This window comes from Spermophilus citellus (assembly GCF_964194105.1).
Source record: "Spermophilus citellus genome assembly, chromosome: 4".
Lineage (NCBI taxonomy): Eukaryota > Metazoa > Chordata > Mammalia > Rodentia > Sciuridae > Spermophilus > Spermophilus citellus.
In genome coordinates this window covers 15,089,679-15,109,483 of record NC_138185.1, presented here as the reverse complement: position 1 = coordinate 15,109,483, position 19,805 = coordinate 15,089,679, and the positions used below count along the sequence as shown (strand labels likewise).

The 19,805-nt window shown below is 39.8% G+C and overlaps 1 protein-coding gene across 2 annotated transcripts in view; it reads left to right on the top strand.

The window, feature by feature from the left end:
* Positions 1–2,929: 2,929 nt before the first annotated feature.
* Positions 2,930–19,805, top strand: part of PKIG (cAMP-dependent protein kinase inhibitor gamma) — an 87,038-nt gene continuing 70,162 nt past the window's right edge. The window contains exon 1 of one of the 2 annotated variants that reach the window (XM_081292631.1): positions 2,930–3,019. The gene's annotated coding sequence lies outside the window, so the exon portion shown is untranslated. The remainder of the gene's footprint in view (positions 3,020–19,805) is intronic. The other variant, XM_081292632.1, reaches the window with a different exon arrangement.

Below are 19,805 nucleotides of genomic sequence, written 5' to 3'. Positions count from 1 at the left end.
CATTGGGCCTAGCTGCCAGCAGAATAGTTTTTTTAATTGTTTTGTTTTTGACTTTTTGCAGTGGTGGGGATGGAAATCAGAGCCTCATGCACATTAGGCAAGCGCTCCACCACTGACCTATAGCCCCAGCCTTCATTTTTCATTTTCTTTCTTTTTTTTATGTTTACATATTCTTTTTACATTTACATATTTTTTACATAAATAAAATACATTTTATTTATTTATTTTTACATGGTGTTGAGGATTTAAACCAGGGCCTCACACATGCTAGGCAAGCGCTATACCACTGAACTACAGGCCCAGCCCTCATTTTTCATTTTCTTAACTGCAAGTGTTTATACTCCCATATATATGATACCATCCATCTCTTTAGTGCTTCTGGTCTTTAGATAGTTGTGGGCCTACTCTAGTTGTCAAAAATCTGAAGGGTAGATCTTTGAGATCATCTACTTCAATTTACCACCTCATGCAGGACCCCCTCAGCATCCCTTATAGGATATAGGATTCACTGACAACCAAGGAAGCTCCTTACATTTTTTTTTAAACTGCATAAAAGAGTATACAGTGAAATAAAGTGTCCTTCCCATCTTACCACTCCCAATCTTCCAGATCTCCTTCCAAAGTTTGTGTATAATTATGCTAGCATTATCTACTACACCTTTTTAGACATGGTACTATTCCAAATTCATGGTGCTGTACATTGCTTTTATTCACTTAACTTATTCATTCAATAAATATTTACCAAGCTCTTACTATGTATCAGGCACTATTTCCAGTGATAAGAAAACAGGAACAAAACAAAGTACTTCATGGGCTGGGATTGTGGCTCAGCAGTAGAGCGTTTGCCTAGTAAGTGTAAGGCACTGGGTTTGATTCTCAGCACTGCATGTAAATAAATAAATAAAATTATAGGTCCATCAAGAACTCATAAAAATATTTTTTTAAAAAGTACCTAACCTTAAAACAAACTTAACCCTAGTGAAGAGATAAGTAATAAAGAAACATAACCATCAGACGTTAACAAGATTAGTGAAGAAAGAAAAGAAGAAAAAGAGAATTCAGATTTGTGGGGATCTACTTTTTTTTTTTTTCCTTTGAGACTGGATATTGCTGTGTTGTACAGGCTGGACTTTAACCAGAAGCCCTCTTGCCTTAGCTTCACTGAGTGGCTGAGACTACAGGCATGTGCTTCCATACCTGGCTCATTAGTTTACTAGTTTAAAGAGAGGTCAGGGGCTGAGATTATAGCATAGTGGTAAAATTCTTAAATCACATACACAAATTCCTAGTACTGCAAAAGAGGAGGCAGGTCATGTCTTTTGGGGGATGGGATGGGATGGGAGCAGAGACATGAAGGAAGAGAGGACACATGAGATAGGGCTATGTGGAGGAATGCTGGTCCCAGTGTGTAGCAGCAAAAGCCAAGCCATCAAAACCCACAAAAACAAGACAAGACCATAGAAGCACTTGGGTAAATTGAAATGTTAATGTCCCCAAGGCCTGGAATTCACCCTAAGGAACTATTAATGAAGCAGCTCCCAGCAAACAGGGAGGTGCTAATCAAACCACCCCAGGCCCTTCCTGCCCAGATTACTCCTTCAGCCCACCTATCTCCCACCTTTAGGGCCTTCCCACCTGCATTCTATCACTGCAAGACAAAAGGAAACATAGGACAGGAGCGTGGGAAAGCTAAAAGAAGACCTTAGCTATAAAAAAGGGAAGACGTCCCCCTTCCAGGGATTCCACCTTTTGGGTCCCCTTCTTCCTCCTCCTCCTGGGGGGTGGGGGAAGGCTTTTCTGCTGTCCTTTATAAAGCTTCTGGTTTCCACTCTAAACTTACATGGGCATGCTTCTCTGGTGTTATACTTCAGCATTCGGGGAAGCAAGGACTGGTCACCTGTAAACAGTGGTAACATCATGATCCTATTTACACTTTAAAAGGATCATTTCTGGACACTGGTTGGAGTAAAGATCACATACTTCCTCTTCCTTGTAATTGTTTTCTTGGTCAGTTCAAGAATTCACTTTCCCAGCAGATTGTAGTCTAATACACATATAGACTCTGGTCCCCTCCATTTTGAAATGCCCTTTAAAAGTTGTCTTTTATCATATATTTCTTCTGTATTTTACAGCACACAACCGGCTAAGTCAGTTCGAAAATTACACAGGGAAGGAGGATGTCTAAGAGTAGAAGCAGGACTAGTTAACAAGATAGGTCTATTATCTAAACTGTATCTCCAGCTGTAACTTTCCCCGGACCCTTTAAATTCTTGCAAGAGTCATCTATTTTAGGAATGTACCAGAATCTATTTACTCAAACCTCCTATTGATGGACATAGGTCGGTTTCAATCCTTTTGCTTTTACAATAAAGAAAGGAACATTCTTTGTGTTCAGGTTCCAGTATTCTGCAGCATTGTTCCAGGAAGTGTAATCCGACCATAAGTTAAAATACATTATTTCCCATATTGAAATTGACTCTGGTGAGTAAATTCTCAGCCAAAGAAATAAGTTTATTTACTCCTTGCTCCCAACTTCAGAGATTATAAGACAGGAATCCACCATTCCTCCCAAATTAATTTTCCAGTCTTTTTAAAAACATTCTCTGTCCGGCAAGCTTGTGCCTGAGGGTCCCTCTCCTTCCCAAACGGTCCCCTTATCGGGTTACAGAGAGATTAACAGACAAAAGCCGCTCCAGAACCAGAAGTCCAGCCCCTGGCCTCTGTGTCCCTCTTCTCGCATCTTCCCGGGGACCAAATTCCGGGCTGACAAACCTAACCAGGTGGCTCGAGACTCCGGATCCCGATCCCCACCCTCTTCTCCTTCTTCCGCCCGCACCGCGGCTGCGGAAAGCGACGCGAATCTTCCAGGTCCCTTCCGAGCCGCCGTAGCGCGAGCCCCGCTGGAGTTCTCAGCCCCGGTCGCCAAGGCAACGGCTCCGCTGCGGGCTGCGGGCGCCTGGCCGCCCCGGGGAGGCGCTGCGCGCCGGCGGTCCCACACGGCGAGGCGGCGAGACAGCAGGTGAGCGGGGACCAGCGGACAGCCGCGGCCCTAACGCCCCCAGCCAGGTGTGAAGTGAACTCGTCGCTGTGGGCGAGGTGCTGGGCCGCGGGGGACCGCGGGGAAGGACGCAGGGGCCAGACTTTTGCCCCCCTCAACCGCGCCGGGAGTGGTGCCTTTTATGCCCTTTGACCTCGTCCCGCGTTCGGGTGGAGTGAGCTTTGGGCGGTTGGCTATATTTTTGTGCATTGCTTGACCGCTTTCGAAAGAAAGTGTCTTTCTTTCTTTTTTTTTAAAGACCCTTATTATTTTGGGAACCAGGGAATAATTCAAAACTGCAGAAAATGTACGCGTGTGTGACTCTTCTGGGGCCAGAGAGGTTTTACTTCTTCATTAGTTTTCTTACCTGCAAAATGGGAATAATGATAGCACCTGTCTTATAAGGTTATTGCAGAGTAAATTTATGTTTAAAATCCTTGCAGGTAAGTCCTTAATACTCGGGAGCTTTTATTGTCACTACTACTACAAGGAGCATCATTGAGCATTTATTGTGAGCCAGGGCCTGGGCTGATAGCCAGGGTTAAAAAAATGAATGAGAAATCTTGTCCTCAGGGAACTCTGCAGTTTCACAGAGACAGACTCATAAACAGGAACTCATTGTGATTTGAGCTGTGATTTTGGACATACTGAGAACTGAATGCACAGGAAAGGCAGTGGATCTAGATTTTTCAGAGATGATGATGGTCAAAGGTTCTAAAAGAAGGGGACTTCCAGAATAGACATGAAGGCCGCCTTGGTATAGGTCAGAAGATGAGGCTGGAAAGGTGCAGTGTAGTGTGTAGGCAGGACAGCCAGTGCAGAGCCCCAGGGAGAGAGTGCAGCCTTCTTGGGAATTTGTAGGGATTTCATGCTGCCTGGAGACAAGATTCTGAGAGTGGAGGTGGTCTAGCTAGTTGATGTTTGAGAGATAAGCAGTTGCCCCTTTTGTAAGACTTTCTTTACCAGTTTGAAGAGTTGGACTTTATTTGGGGGGAGAGGAAGTCATCAAAGGGTTTTAATAGGTGTGTGTGTGTGTGTGTGTGTGTGTGTGTATGTGTGTGTGTTTGCACTCGAGTGTACATGCAGGTACATGCTCCTTCAGAGGTATGGTTCCAGAAAAATCAGGTTTTTTGTTTGTTTGTTTGTTTTTAGTCTTGTCACTCCTCGTTTATTTTTCCTCTTCACAGCTATTCATTTATGGTGGTTCAAAAACTAGTTATTGAATATTGTCTTAGACCATATTTTCACCTAAAGCTGGGTAATTTTATAAAGAAAGTTTATTTAGCTCACAGTTCTGGAAGTTCTAGGCAATGACCTTCTATGGGAAAGGGTAACTGGATATTGAACCCAGGAAAACACTGCCATTGAGCTATATTCCTCTTTTAATTTTTTTTTTTTTATTTTGAGACAGAGTTTTGCCAAGTTGCCTATGTTAATCTTGAACTTGCAGTTCTCCTGCCTCAGTCTCCTTACCAGCTTGGATTGTAAGCATGCACTACTATGCCTAACTTGACAATGGCCTTACTGGCAGAATCAGGGGGTAGCTCAAGGCACCATGTGGCAGGAGACAGAGAGCAGAGGTATGTCTTCTGGTCTGTCTCCCTCTTTGCTACCATTAAGCAGTCATGGGAGCTGCTCCTTGACAATTTTATCTAATCTAATCATCCCAAAGGCCCCACTTCTGAACAATACCCTCTTAATATCTCACAGTGGAGATTCAGTTTCATCATATGAACCGTTGGGTAACACATGCACACCATATCCAAACCATAGCAAGTGTCTTATTATGTGCCAGGCACTGTGTAGGTGGTAAGGAAACTGATCTCTGCTCTCATGGAGATCACAGACTGGTGAGGAAAATATGCGTCAGGTGGTTTTAAGTGTGGTGAGGGTTATGAAATGGGGCTTGTGTTAAGGTGAATCCAACCTAGTTTGAAGGTTCAGGGAGGGTCTTGATAAAAGACCTGAGGGAGTAGTGTGAGTTAGATATATGTGGGGGGATGTAAAAGAATAGTATTCCAAACATGTTCAAAAGAACATTCATGGAAATGAAACCAGTCTGCTCCAGCAGGAACTTAAAAATCAATTATGAAAGAAATCCATCAGAGAGATTAAAGAGAGGAAATGGCTAGATCATTCAGAGCTACTGCACTGCACACTCTGGGAAGAACCTGTTCAGTTAGGCTACACTGAGGAGAACAGGTTGGAGAAGTAGGAGGGAAAGCAGGAGATGTAGTAACGAAGGCCAGAGGAAGAGTCAGCTTTGCTAGTGGCTGCTAGATGTCAAGTAAGATGAGGCAAAAATTAAAATGTGTTCTGTAAATAAATAAGTAGCAGAGGTTACTAGGGACCTCATTGAGCAGATTTGGTGAAATGGTGGAGGCAGAATCTATAATAGCCACAGCCTTCAAAGGTTCAGTGTAATGTATCAGTAGGATGAGGTCAGAGTGGGATGTGAGAAAAAAGACAAAGTGTAGGCAGCTCGAAAATGTTCGGCTGAGCAGGGAGGAGGAGAAGGCTGGAGAGTGATTGAGGAATAAGGTGAAGGTTTTTTTTTTTTTTTTTTTTTTAAGCATGAGAGAGAGCTTAAATGCTGTTGGCAACAAGCCAGTAGGAGGGACAGGCTGAGGAGATGCAGGAGCCAAAGAGAAAAACTGAGAGCACAACTTTGCTGAGAAGGTGGGAGTGGGAGCTCCATAGCAGCGGTCCTTGCTAATTATCTCATGGTTTACTCTTTTGGGAGAATTGGGGAGAGAGTTCATTGCCAACAGAAGTGCACCAGTGTCATGCAACAAAAATATATGAATAAAAAATATTACCGTGGAAAGAAAGTCACATTTTTGTAATTGGTAGGCAGCAGGTATTTATTGAACTAATATTGTGTTAAATACTTTTCATACACTAATTTCAATATCATCCCTCCTTCCCTGTGCTGGGGATTGAACCCAGGGGCATTTTTCCTTTGAGCTCCATCCCCAGCCCATTTTATTTTTTATTTTGAGACAGGGTTTCACTAAATTACCCAGGTTGGCCTTGAACTTGCGATCTTCCCCCTGCCTCAACCTCTGGAGTAGCTGGGATTATAGGTATGTGTTGCCACACCCAGCTCAATAACATGATCTTTACAGTAATCCTGTGAGATAGGCCCTATTTTGATCTCCAGTTTATGGATGAGGAAACTAAGGTAAAATGCTTACCCATAGTCAGACTGTATTTGAATCCTATATTTTACTCTGCCTGAGCCTAGAGCTTTTACTCTTAATCACTACTTATGTGATATAATTCTCTACCTGTGATATGATTATATGCTAAGAAAATTAAGTTAAAAATACCTAGATATAATAAGGTTGAATGAACAAGCAGCTACAAGACAGAGAACCAGTGATGGCTTTTTCTTTCTTATTTTTATTTATTTATTTTTTGGGTGCTGGGGCTATAACCCAGGGTTTCAAGCATGCTAAGTGCATGTTCTACCACTGAGCTGTACCCCTCACCCTAAAAAGCAATAGCTTTATGCAAGCAATAAGAATTAGAAGATGTAATTATAGAATAAATGACAATAGGAACAGGAAAAAAACATGAATAAACTTACAAATAGGTGCCACATAGAATAGAGGTTGGCTGGAGGTGGGGTGGGAGGATAGGAAGGATATTAGGATGAAGAGGAGTTAGTTTTCCAGTGGGGAAATTAAGACTATTAATATCAGAAAAGGGGCAGGTAAATAGGGATCTGTAATAGGCCATTATGAAAAAGTATGCAAAGATGTTGCCGGTGATGTATTTATAATATTGAAAAACTGAAAGCAGACTGGTTGAATTATGGTGCAGTCATGCGATGGTTACTTCAGCCATTAAAAAAGCATTAGGTGGGAGCTATATATAGTAAGATATATATAAAAAGATGTTTATGGTTATGTTTCTCTATGCATAGAAAGATCTTTGCATCGTATGGTTAGGTGTAAAAAGTAGATTACAGTACAGTATGTTCCCATTTTTTAGAATATATATATATATATATATATATATGCTCATATATACATACATATATATATATATGAAAAATGTCTGGAAGTGTTAGTTACTTTAAAATTTTTTAAGGGGCTGGGGTTGTGGCTCAGTGGTAGAGCGCTTGCCTAGCATGTGCAAGGCACTGGGTTCGAGCCTCAGTACCACATAAAAATAAATAAGTAAAAAAATTTTTAAATGTTTAAATGTGGTAAAGTACATATGAAATTTACCATTTTAACCATTTTTAAATGTCCAGTAGAGTAGTATTACATATATTCACATTGTTGTGCAACAAGTCTCCAGAACTTTTTCATCTTACAAAACTGAAATTCTGTTCTTAAGCAATTCCCAGCTCTTGGCAGCCCCAACTCTCTTTCTCTGAATTTGCTCTAGTCCCCTCGTGTAAGTGGAACGGTTCAGTGTTCTGTTTTTTGTGAATGATTTATTTCACTTAGCGCCGTGTCCTCAAGGCTCATCCTTATAGCATGTGTCAGAATTTTCTTCATTTTTCAGGCTGAATAATAATTCTGTTACATGCTTTTACCACATTTTAAAATAAATTTTTGTAGTTGTAGATGGACAGCATGCCTTTATTTAATTTATTTTTTTATGTGGTGCTAAGGCTCGAGCCCAGTGCCCCACATATGTTAGGCAAGTGCTCTGCCACTGAGCTCCAGCCCCAGCCCCTTTCACCACATTTTGATTTTCTGTGTGTCCATTGCTGGGCACTTGGTTGCATTCATCACCTGGCTATTATGAATATTGCTGCTGTGAAAAACAAGAGTGTTTGAAAGATAAGCTCTTGGGGCCGCGGGTGTGGCTCAAGCGGGGGCGCTGGGTTCGATCCTCAGCACCACATAAAAATAAAATAAAGATGTTGTGTCCACCAAAAACTAAAAAAAAATATATATATATATATATTAAAAAAATTTTCTCTCTTTCTCTTTAAAAAAAAAAAAAGATAAGCTCTTTACATCTGTTAGTGAGATCATGGGGGAAATGCTTATTCCTTTCCTCATTGCCTTATTTTTTTATGAGCATGAATTGCTTTTATTTATTTATTTATTTATTTTAGAGAGGGAGAGAGAGAGAGAATTTTTTAATATTTATTTTTTAGTTTTTGGTGGACACAACATCTTAATATTTTTTATTTTTATGTGGTGCTGAGGATTGAACCCAGCGCCCTGCTCATGCCAGGCGAGCACGTTACTGCTTGAGCCACCTCCCCCAGCCCTCTTTATTTTATTTTTTTATGACCACAAATTGCTTTCATAATTAGAAAGCAGTCAGGATATATGCTCTTCAGAGGGATGGGGGAGTAGAAAAAGGGGCAGTAGCAGCCAGAATAGGATGGAGAGGGTGTCTTTGAGAGAACCTCAGAATCAGCAGGACATGAAGATTAAGAGGTAAGGGGGAGAGAGGTGGGAGAGAATGCTAGTCCTGATGGGCTGGACTAGGGGAGGAAACAACCTGAGCCTTTGTTCAGTAGTTTGAACTTTTTCTTTTTTTTTTTCTTTCTTTCTTTCTTTTTTTTATTTTTTTAAAGAGAGAGTGAGAGAGAGGGAGAGAGAGAGAGAGAGAATTTTAATATTTATATTTTAGTTTTTGGCAGACACAACATCTTTGTTTGTATGTGGTGCTGAGGATCGAACCCGGGCCGCACGCATGCCAGGCGAGCGTGCTACCACTTGAGCCACATCCCCAGCCCTGAACTTTTTCTAAAAGGCTCTTCTCCTTCCAAAGAGAAGCCATTGAAAGGAAAGGAAATAAATGGGTCTGGGGCCTGAACACTCACCTAGCACTGTGAGGCCCTGAAAAACAAAAACAAAACACCGGGAAATGACAAGATCAGATTTGCATAAGATTACCTAGCAGCTAGGCAGGGCAGTGGGGCAAGCCTGTATTCCAGCTACTTTGGAGGCTGAGGCAGGAGGATGACAAATTGAAGGCCAGCCTGGGAAACCTAGTGAGACTCTTCTAAAAAAAAAATAAAAAATAAAAAATGACTTGAGTTTGGATTGGTAGAATGCTGCTGGGTTCAATCCCTTGTGTTTCCATCCCCTACCCTCCCAAAAGAAAAAGGTTACTTGACAGAAGATTGAAACTTGACCTCTTTCTCTCACATGTACAGAAATCAACTCAAATTGGATCAAAAAGGACTTTAGTGTAAGACCTGAAATGAAACTTCTAGAGGAAAATATAGGGAAAGCTCTTCAAGATACTTGTATAGGCGATGATTTTTTTAGCTAGGACTTCAAAACTACAGGAAACAAAAGCCAAAATTGACAAATGGAGCTGGGCACAGTGGTACAAACTTTTTTTTTTTTTTTTTTTTTTAAAGAGAGAGTGAGAGAGGAGAGAGAGAGAGAGAGAGAGAGAGAGAGAGAGAGAGAGAGAGAATTTTTAATATTTATTTTTAGTTCTCAGCGGACACAACATCTTTGTTGGTATATGGTGCTGAGGATCGAACCTGGGCCGCACGCATGCCAGGCGAGCCACATCCCCAGCCCCAAGTGGTACAAACTTGTAATTCTAACTACTCTGGAGGCTGAAGTAGGAGGATCAAAGTTTGAGGCCAGCATGGGCAACTTAGCAAGACCCTATCTTAAAAAAAAAAAAAAAAAAAAGCAGCTCAGGATGTAGCTCAGTGATAGAGCATTTGCATACCTAGCATATGTGAGGCCCTGGGTTCCATCCCTAGTACCACCAAAAAAAGAAAAAAAATTGACAAATGGAACCACATCCTACTACCTCTGCACACCAAGGGCAGCAGTCATAGAATGAAGAGACAATCATTATGGGAGAAAATGTTTGCCAGCTATTTATCTGACAAAGGGTTAATATCCAGAATATATAAAGAATTAAAAAAAAAAAAAACCTTAAGGACAGAAGCACAAGTAATCCAACTTAAAGGTGGGCAAATGATCTGAATAGACCTTTCTCAGAAGAAGAAATAAAAATGGCCAATAAATATGTGAAAAAATGCTAAATATCATTAGCTGTCAGGGAAATGCAAATCAAAACTACAAGATACCATCCAACCCAGTTAGAAGGGCTATTATCAAAAAGAAAACAACAGGGCTGGGGATAGAGCTCAGATGGCAGAATGCTTGCCTCCCATGCACAAGGCCTGGGTTCAGTCCCCAGCACCACAAAAAAAAAATCTTGGGTATCACTAGATCCAAGAGATGGTATCAGCCTAGGTGTCTATTGACAGATGAATGGGTAAAGAAAATATGGTACATACTCACAATGGCGTATTATTCAACCATAAAGAATGAAATTTTCTCATTTTCAGGGAGATGGATGGAACTGGAGGATATCACATTAGGTGAAATAAGCAGACACAGAACTACAAGCTTTGCATGTTTTCTCCCATATGTGGAAACTTAAAAAAAAAAAAAAAAGTCAACCTAAAAGTAAAAGAGTGATTAAGGACTAGGAAGGTGATGTGTATGGGGGCTGGGGCAGAGGGAGGAGGAGGAAAGGGTAGAAGATGGGTGGAGGAACATGATCTCTGCAATATGTATGCATGTATGGAAATATCAGTGAATCCCGTTAATTTGTACAATTATTGTGTTGATTATGTTAGAAATCTATAAATATTAGAAGATAAAAGAAATTGCCCAGTTCCCTTCAGCCCATTCTGCAAACTGAAGCCAGATAGTGCCAAATATTTATTACTTAGACTTGAACTTCTGTTAATTTCCTTTTATTTGAGATGAAATGTTAGTACTGAAATGCCTGTTGTATTTTAAAGAAAGTCCTGTTTGTGTTCAGTTGTGTCTCAACAATGTCATCTCCTGTCATCTATCTTTACTAAGGAAATGTGAATAATTGGGAAAGTAAACAGGAAGTAAAAATAATTCAAGTTAGAAAACACCAATTAATTGAGAATATCTTTGACACCTTCTTTTTGAGAGAAAAGGGCCAGTATAAAGTACACTATTATATTAAGGAATTGTTATAAAACAAAAATTCTCAGGGCCTGGATGATTTTGGCCCATCACCTCTCTCTGTTCGCACAAATATGTAATCTCCCTCTGCTTCCAGGGCATTACCGAGAGAGAGAGAAAGAGTGAGAGAGTATTGTGCTAGCATTTGTAGATAGCTCTGCGCTTCCTAAGAGCTGGATTTCTAAAAGATACAAATCCTCGATCTCATTTCGGTCCTCCCGACAATTCTGTGAGTTAGGGATTATCATTCCCATTTTCAGATGAGAAAATTAAAGATCAGAGTGTTCAAGAGACTCCTCCCAGATGCTGTATCTGATAAATCCTGGAGTTTAAATTCAGATTTTCTTTTTTTTTAAAGAGAGAGAGAGAGAGAGAGAATTTTAATATTTATTTTTTAGTTTTCGGCAGACACAACATCTTTGTTGGTGTGTGGTGCTGAGGATCGAACCCGGGCCGCACGCATGCCAGGCGAGCACGCTACTGCTTGAGCCACATCCCCAGCCCCCAGATTTTCTTACTTTCTATATTTTAGCTTTATTTTTATTTATTTATTTTTTGATGCTAGGGATTGAACCCAGGGCCTCACACATACTAGGTAAATGCTCTACCATTGAGGCACATGCCCAATCCTAAACCTATTTTATTAAGAAGTGATTAGCAGAAAGTTTCCTGTGTTAGAGATTAGCACCTGGTTGGGGTGGCTCTGGAAATGATGAGTTTAGGGAAGACATACAGTAGTGCTGGGGACCCAACTTGGGGCCTTTCACATGCAATGCAAGGGCTTTACCACTGAGCCATATTCCTAACCCTCAAAACAGGGTCTTGCTAAGTTGTCAATGCTGACCTTAAACTTGTGGTCTTCCTGTCTTAGCCTCCCAAATAGCTGGGATGTACATGTGTACCACCATGCCCAGAGGCAGTGTGCTTTTATTTGAATATTTGCCCTAAAGCTTAGCATTCTCCTGCGTACTGATTGTTTTTACTACTTAATATACATGTATTGTTTAAAATTAGTTTGAAATATAATATCTATTTCTTTGTGGTTTATAAATTAAAAGCTGAGACACTGGATCTTCCATTGTATATTGTTTCCTTATGGTTAATATTTCAGGTATCGTAACTGAAAGTTTAGCAAAAGCTTAATTAAAATTATATATATTAGCATAGCTTTCCTATAGCTTCTGGGTCATTGTTCTATGTTAGTCAATCCTTGGAAGGTGTTAGAATAAAACTCAGAGGAATGCAGAATTACATTAAGGGAAGTATGTGAACTTGGGTTTCAGGCAGAAGCAGAATAGGGTAACCTTGGGCAAGGTCTCTGAATCTAGGTTCCCTCATCTATAAAATGACTCATGAGGGCCAGGTGTACTGGTGCACACCTGTAAACCCAGTGTAATCCTCCAGACAGGAGGATTGCAAATTCAAGGCCAGCCTCAGCTGGAGATGTAGCTCAGTGAGTGGCGAAGTTTCCTTGGGTTCAATCCCCAGTACTGCCTACCACCACCAAAAATAGTCTCAGAGTCTGATGAAAGTCATTTGAAAGTTAGCCATTATATAACTTGGCCACTAAGTTTTATAGTGGCCAACTTTTCTTATAGTCTGTTTTTTTAAAAAAATATTTTTATAGTCGTAGATGGACATAATGTCTTCATTTATTTATTTATGGTGCTGAGGATCAAACCCAGTGCTTCACACATGCGAGATAAACATTCTACCACTGAACTACAGTCCTAGCCCTCTTATAGTCTTCATTCTGTAAACCTGCGTATTCTATTCTATTGTACTTATTACCAAAAAGAAAACTTTTTTTTTTTTTTTTGGTACCAGGGATAAACCCAGGGGCATTTAACCACTGAGTCACATCTCCAGTCCTTTTTTTTTTTTTTTTTTTTATTAGAGACAGGGTCTTGCTGAGTTGCTTAGGGCCTCCCTAAGTTGCTGAGGCTGAGTTTGAACTCACCATTCTCCTGCCTCAGCCTCCTGAGTTGCTGGGATTACAGGCATGCACCACCACGTGTGGCCAAAAGAAAACTCTTAAAAAAAAAAAAAAAGACAGGTGGACTAATCCTAATCGTCAATGTCAATTAAACAATATAATTCTTTTGCTGTCCACATACATAAGGTTTAACTTTCAGTGTTGTTTTTATGATCTCAGCTGTTATATGTGTTACATATTAAATGTACTGACTATATTTTCTAAAAGTATTAGGACTTGTGGTGTGATGAGTACAGTACCCTTAGAGGATACAGGGAACAGAATATTTTGAAGTAGGTGGTGAAGCCCCAGAGAAATAAATTATAGATGTGCTTTAATTTATATGTAAAAAAGAAGTACGAGGTTATGGTTAAAGGAAGACTTGAATTCTCATCTTGGCCTAGAACTACTGCTTTCATGCACAAGCTACATTTATTTTTCTAAGCATCAGAGTTTAGTTTGCTCCTTGAAAATGTATGTAATGAGACTTCCTTGTTTTTTGTGAGGATTGCATGAATAAAGGGCTTAGCATAGTCTTGGGAGGGTAGAAGTATTTGAAGTATAAATGTTAACTGCTGTGTTTATTATGAGTCTTTTGAAATATGTACATCTATTTATTAATATGTTTTGTGGAAGCCTGTACAAATAGCTCCTGTAACTCAGTGTTTGGGAACTTTCCGTATAATAACTTCTTTATGGAAAAGACAGCAAAATTTTGAAGACCCCATGCCCAGCCTTGAATACTCACTAGGAAGACCTGACTTCCTTGCCTTCCCAAAGTATTTGAATAACCCTTACCACCTGTTCTGCTGCTTCTAATATGATCTTTCCTATGTGGATATTTTTTGGCTTATGGAAATTATACTTATCCTAGAGGTAGGATAAAAGGTAGGGTGGGCTTACAATTAGCTTAATCCATCGCACAGGCTGTGTTATCTAAGCTTCTCAGAGTATTGGTTTCCTCCTGAGGCTCCTGGTGAAATTCTAGCCTTAGCAGTTTTAGGCCCCCAATGCATTATATGGCACCTGCCAAGGAAATGGAAACATTATGTTCTGTTTCCTTTGTTCTCCTAAGAGTGAGAATTTTTCTTAGAAGAACCCAGAAAAGTAAGAATCTGATTGGCCTGAAGTGAGTCATGTGCCCATTCCTGAACCAATCAGTACCATACCCTGCTTGGCTAGGCCTGGTTTTTGAGCAAGTCATTTACAAGAGGGCACAATTATCTTTAGGCCAATCAGAAACAGAATTGTATTTCTGTTAGAGAGGGTGAGGTGGGAGAACAGTGTGCTGAGTAGATTGGTCAATTAGGAATTGTGTTGGTTGCTGATAACAATGCTTTAAATAAGTCCAAAGCAAACAATATGTCAGTGTCACAGTGGCATCAAGCAGTCCAGAGTTTTCTCTCTGCTTCATCATCCCTATTACACAGCTTGCACTCTTACGGTCACTTTGTAGCCACAAAGTGGCTTTGTAGCCAGGCTTCTTTGTAGCCAGGCTTTCTAGCTAAAGGTTCTTTGTTTTGCGTCAGTCTCTCTTCATTGCCCAGGCTGGCCTCAAACTCATAGTAGTCCTGCCTTGGCCTCCCAAGTAGCTGGGATTAAAAGCATGCACCATTGTACCCAGCTCTAACTGAACAATTCTTGAGGTAGGAAGAAGCAGGAAAGAGGAAGGCAAAGGAAACCCTTTAAAGTTTCTTAACCCCCAACCACTGCATTCAGTTTAGATCTCACTGCCCACTCCTACCATGAAGGAGGCTGGGAAATGGAATTTCTTTTTTCGAGGGGGTTGGGGGCTTCTGGGGATTGAACTCAGGAGCATTCAACCACTGAGCGACATCCCCAGCCCTATTTTGTATTTTATTTAGAGACAGGGTTTCACTGAGTTGCTTAGAACCTCGCCTTTGCTGAGTCTGGCTTTGAACTTGCAATCCTCCTGTCTCAGTCTCTGGAGCCACTGGGATTACAGGCGTGAACCACAGTGCCTGGCTGGGAAATGAAAGTTCTGTTGGATACATTGCCTTTCCCAACAATCCAGGCATTCTGTTGCTATGGAAGAAAAGGAAAATGAACATAGGCCTAGCAGTGTACAGTACCTGCAACAGAAGGCTGCTAGCAATGCCCCCTAAGCCCTTCAGTTGAGAAAAGCAAGTGTTTATATGCTTACAGTTTCTCCGTTTTTTTTTTTTTGTTTTCCATCTTCTACTGGTGATTGAATCCAGAGCCTCACACGTGTTCGGCAAGTGCTCTACCACTGAGCTACATCCCCAGCTGGTTTACTATCTTTCTAGGTGTGATTTTTTAACCAAAAAATGGGATCATACTGTACTTAATGTTTCTTAATTCATATGTCTCATTTAACTACATGAATTGTTTTTACACATGGGTTAACACACAGTAGAAGCTTCTTAACCAATCTCCATTTAATAAATGCTAGATAAACAGATCCTCTCTATTCTCACTCTAAAACTTAGTGTTTAATTCCCATGCCCTCTGAGTGTTCTCTGCTAATGGACTCTGTTCTACCATCCTGTCCAGGGCAATAGCTACCAGGGCAATGGCTGCTTAAATTTAAATTAATTAAAATTAAATTAAACATCCAGTTTCTCAGTCTCATGAGCCATGTGTTACCAGTGGTTACCGAATCGAGCAGCTCACATGTAGAACATTTCCATTGTTGTGGAAACTTCTGTGGGCATGCTCTGCTGTAGCACATCAAGGTGGTGACTTTACTCAGCTTTAGGGAGCTGGAACAGGTGGGAGCTATAGCACTGGACCACTTAGGATTTTCTTACTCTGCCATTTACTAGTGTGTGTCCTCAGGAAAGCTCTTTGACCTCTCTGAGCCTCTGTTTCCATATGTGTAAAATAGTGATCAGAGTGGTATGTAGACTGTAAGGATTAAAGGACCTAATATCCACAGAGTGTTTAGAACAGGACCTGGCAGATACAAACACATAGTAAGTGTTTGCCATGATGTTGATGATGATGAGCAACAGTTAATTTGGGTTTGTTCCCAAGCCTGTTTATTTTAATTTACTTGTTATTATAATTACATCATTAAAGATTGCATTAACTAACAAAATATGAGGATAAAAAGGAAAAAAGACATTGCTTTTGTGAAAAATAAGTTGAATGTGTTGGAAAGTTCTGAAAAAGGCAAATGGCTAAAAAAAAGTTATGGTCAGATTAGAGGTGGAAGAAGCCTATGGAAATACTGAAGAAAAAGTTATCAAAATTTAGAACTCTGCTTTCAGGATGTTTTATGAGTATCTTTCCAATTTGAACTGGAAATTATAGACATGATTTGTGGACATGGTTCATGCAGAAACTCTTAATTACTAGAACCTATTTTATTTTTTCTAATTAATTAATTAATTAATTATTTTTTTTATGTAGTGGTGAGGATTGAACCTAGTGCCTCACACATGCTAGGCAAGCACTCTATCATGTAAAGGTATGTGTTAGAATATGTAAAGGTCCTTCATGGGACCTTTACATATTCTAACACATAATGGGTGCTCAATTTTTGTTCTGAGCCCTAGCCCAGGCTCCTAGAAACTATTTTTAAAGAAAAGGTGTTGGGGGGCTGGGGATGTGGCTCAAACGGTATCGTGCTTAAGCGTGCGGCCCAGGTTTGATCCTCAGCACCACATACAAAGATGTTGTGTCCGCCGAAAACTAAAAAATAAATATTAAAATTCTCTCTCTCTCTCTCTCTCTCTCTCCCTCTCTCTCTCTCTCTCTCTCTCTCACTCTTAAAAGAAAAGAAAAGGGGGCTGGGAATGTGGCTCAAGCGGTAGCGCGCTCGCCTGGCATGCATGCGCCCCGGGTTCGATCCTCAGCACCACATACCAACAAAGATGTTGTGTCCGCCGAGAACTAAAATAAATAAATAAATATTAAAAAAAAAAAAGAAAAGAAAAGGTGTTGGTCCCTCATGAAGTATTCAGCAAATTTATACATATACATATATATATATATATATATATATATATGTGTGTGTGTGTGTATGTATATATAATTTAATGGTATTTTTACATATTAATTATAGTTACTGGGTGTAATTCCAGCTACTTTAGAGGTTGAGGCAAGAGGACAGCAAAGGGCTGGAGATGTGGCTCAGCGGTAGCGCGCTCGCCTGGCATGCGTGCGGCCCGGGTTCGATCCTCAGCACCACATACCAACAAAGATGTTGTGTCCGCCGATAACTAAAAAATAAAAATATTAAAAATTCTCTCTCTCTCTCTCTCTCTCTCTCTCTCTCTCTCTCTCACTAAAAAAAAAAAAAAAAAAGAGGACAGCAAATTCAAAGTTTAAGACCAGCCTCAGTAACTTAGTGAGACCCTATTTCAAAAAAATGCTATTATTATTATTCCCATTTTTCAGATGAAGAAACTGAAACTATTTCAAAAAAGAGAAAAAGAAAATAAAGAAAAGGTGGGATAGAGTGCCCTGGATTCAATCCCCAGTATTGCAAAAAACAAAAAAACAAAAAGCCACCACTATTAGTCCTGATCCCATCATCATTTAAAAAATAGAGAGCCTCTATTTCTTAAATGATGATATATGGTTTACAAATGAATAACATTACTATGCCCTATTGTAGAACATTTATGTTGTTTTTCAGTTTTAAGTATTATAAATAGTGCTCTGGCAAGTTTCTTTCCAGCTGAAACTTCTCTAATCAGTATGTTTTGATCCAAGGACTTGAGAGGAATTCTTGCTCTCCTTACTGGGGGGGCCTGGGTTTCAGTCTGGGAACCATTATAATACCATAAAAGAGAGCATGTAGCATTTCAGACCTAATTTTGTTTTTGGATTTAGCTCCCTGTCTTCTGTGGCCACTTGTTGATTTTAAATAATGTTTAATATATCAAAAAGTTTGGACCATCCCAGAGAGTTCTGTGTAATGGAATTTGTTCTAAGTTGACTTTTTTTTCCAACTCACATAGCACTTTGTTGGAACTTTTCTTTTTATAGCGTTTCTCATAAATAGTCCTCCTCATAATTCCTTTTGCATTTGCTTTGTGTACACTACCAAACTCTTAGCTCAGTGAGGACAAGAGTCCTTCATGGGACCTTTACATGTTCTAACACATAATGGGTGCTCAATTTTTGTTCATGGACTTAGTGAATGAATCAGTGTTACTCTCTTTTGTCATTATTAGGCACCTGCCGTAACACTTTCTCTGAATTCATTGTTATTGGAGGCTAGTCTTCTAGTCACTCCAACAGGTCAGATTCCATGTTAGAGCTAAAAATGTTTATATTGCAAATATTAAATTATAAGATAATTTTAAACATTAATAAAGGTAGAGAAATAGTATAAAATTCTTATTACTTGTCATTCAGCTCCAGTAATTGTCAACTTTTAATTTTTATTAATTTTTTTGCAGTACTAGGAATTGAACCCACAGCCTCATGCATATAGGCAAACACTGTACCACCCCCAAACCTTTTTTTTTAATATTTATTTTTTTAGTGTGGTTGGACACAATACCTTTATTTCACTTATTTATTTTTTTATGTTGTACTGAGGATCGAACCCAGGGCCTTGCACGTGCTAGGCGAGTGCTCTACCTACTGCTGAGCTACACCCCAGCCCACCACTCCAAACCTTTTCAAATTTTTAATTGGAGACAGAGTTTCGCTGAGTTGCCCAGGCCAGCCTCAAACTTGGGATTCTTTTGCCTCAGCCTCTGGAGTAGCTGGGATTACAGGCAAGTGCTACTGTACCTGGCAATTATCAACATTTTAGAACAGATATTTTATTTGGGATACAGTAGAGGGGACCTGAGGACCGTGGAACACCCATTCTGATTTCCAAGGAGAGAAGTAGAGCATGTAGAGTGGGCAGGATAGAGAATGAGGCGGCTGGTGGCCTGTAGACAAACCTGCCTACATTTACTCTAAGGTAATTGTAAGGATCATGTGAGTTGACATATGAAAGTACAGAGAACAATGCCCAATGCATGGTGAGTACGTGGTGTCGCTGCTGCTGCTGCCGCCGGTGCCATTGATGTCTTTTCTTCACTGCATAGTTTAGGAGAACTGACTGTGGTAGCTTTGACACCAACTTGGTGACCTTGAACACCAATCTTTCTTAACTGTGAAAAATGGAAATAATAGCATCTTATACAACACAGAGCTGTGAAATAATACACGTAAATGTGTTATAAGTTATAATATTCCAGTGTTGTTCTGGTCTAGAGGAACCATATTCCTGGAGTTTTTGAGAGTCAAGGCAATTCCTTGGTGTGCTTTTCATTCTGAGACTTCATGATATTCCAGAGTTATTTGTCAGCCTAGCAAATAAACATTATAGCATAATAAGCTTTGTTTCTATTTGCAAAATGTTTGTTATGGAGAACAAAATTACCAAATTATGCTTATATATATATATCACAATGAATCCAAATGTGTACATATCATACAATAAGGCATGAAAACAATTTCCCTTTATATAGCTTTTCCATATATGAACTGGAGCTGAAATACTTACCAACCAAGTTGATAAAGGGATAAAAATAGTTTTCCTAAAGAGTCCTTGGCTGAGGATTACTGTTGGAAATTTTTTTTAGCAGAATCTTTACCATCTTTGAAACATAAACAGTATCTTTATTTATTTAGATTTTTATCACAATTTGTTCAACTCCTAATTAAAGATAGTGCTTTAATCTACATTATTTAGCCACTTTCCCAAAGTCAGAATTTCTCTAGAAAATCAGTTTTCTTTTCTTTTAAATGAAGACTATGAAGACTTAAGTTTTAAACATTTTTGCCTTATCCTCAGGACTGCAAAGAATTCTAAGTATGTGGACCATTCATC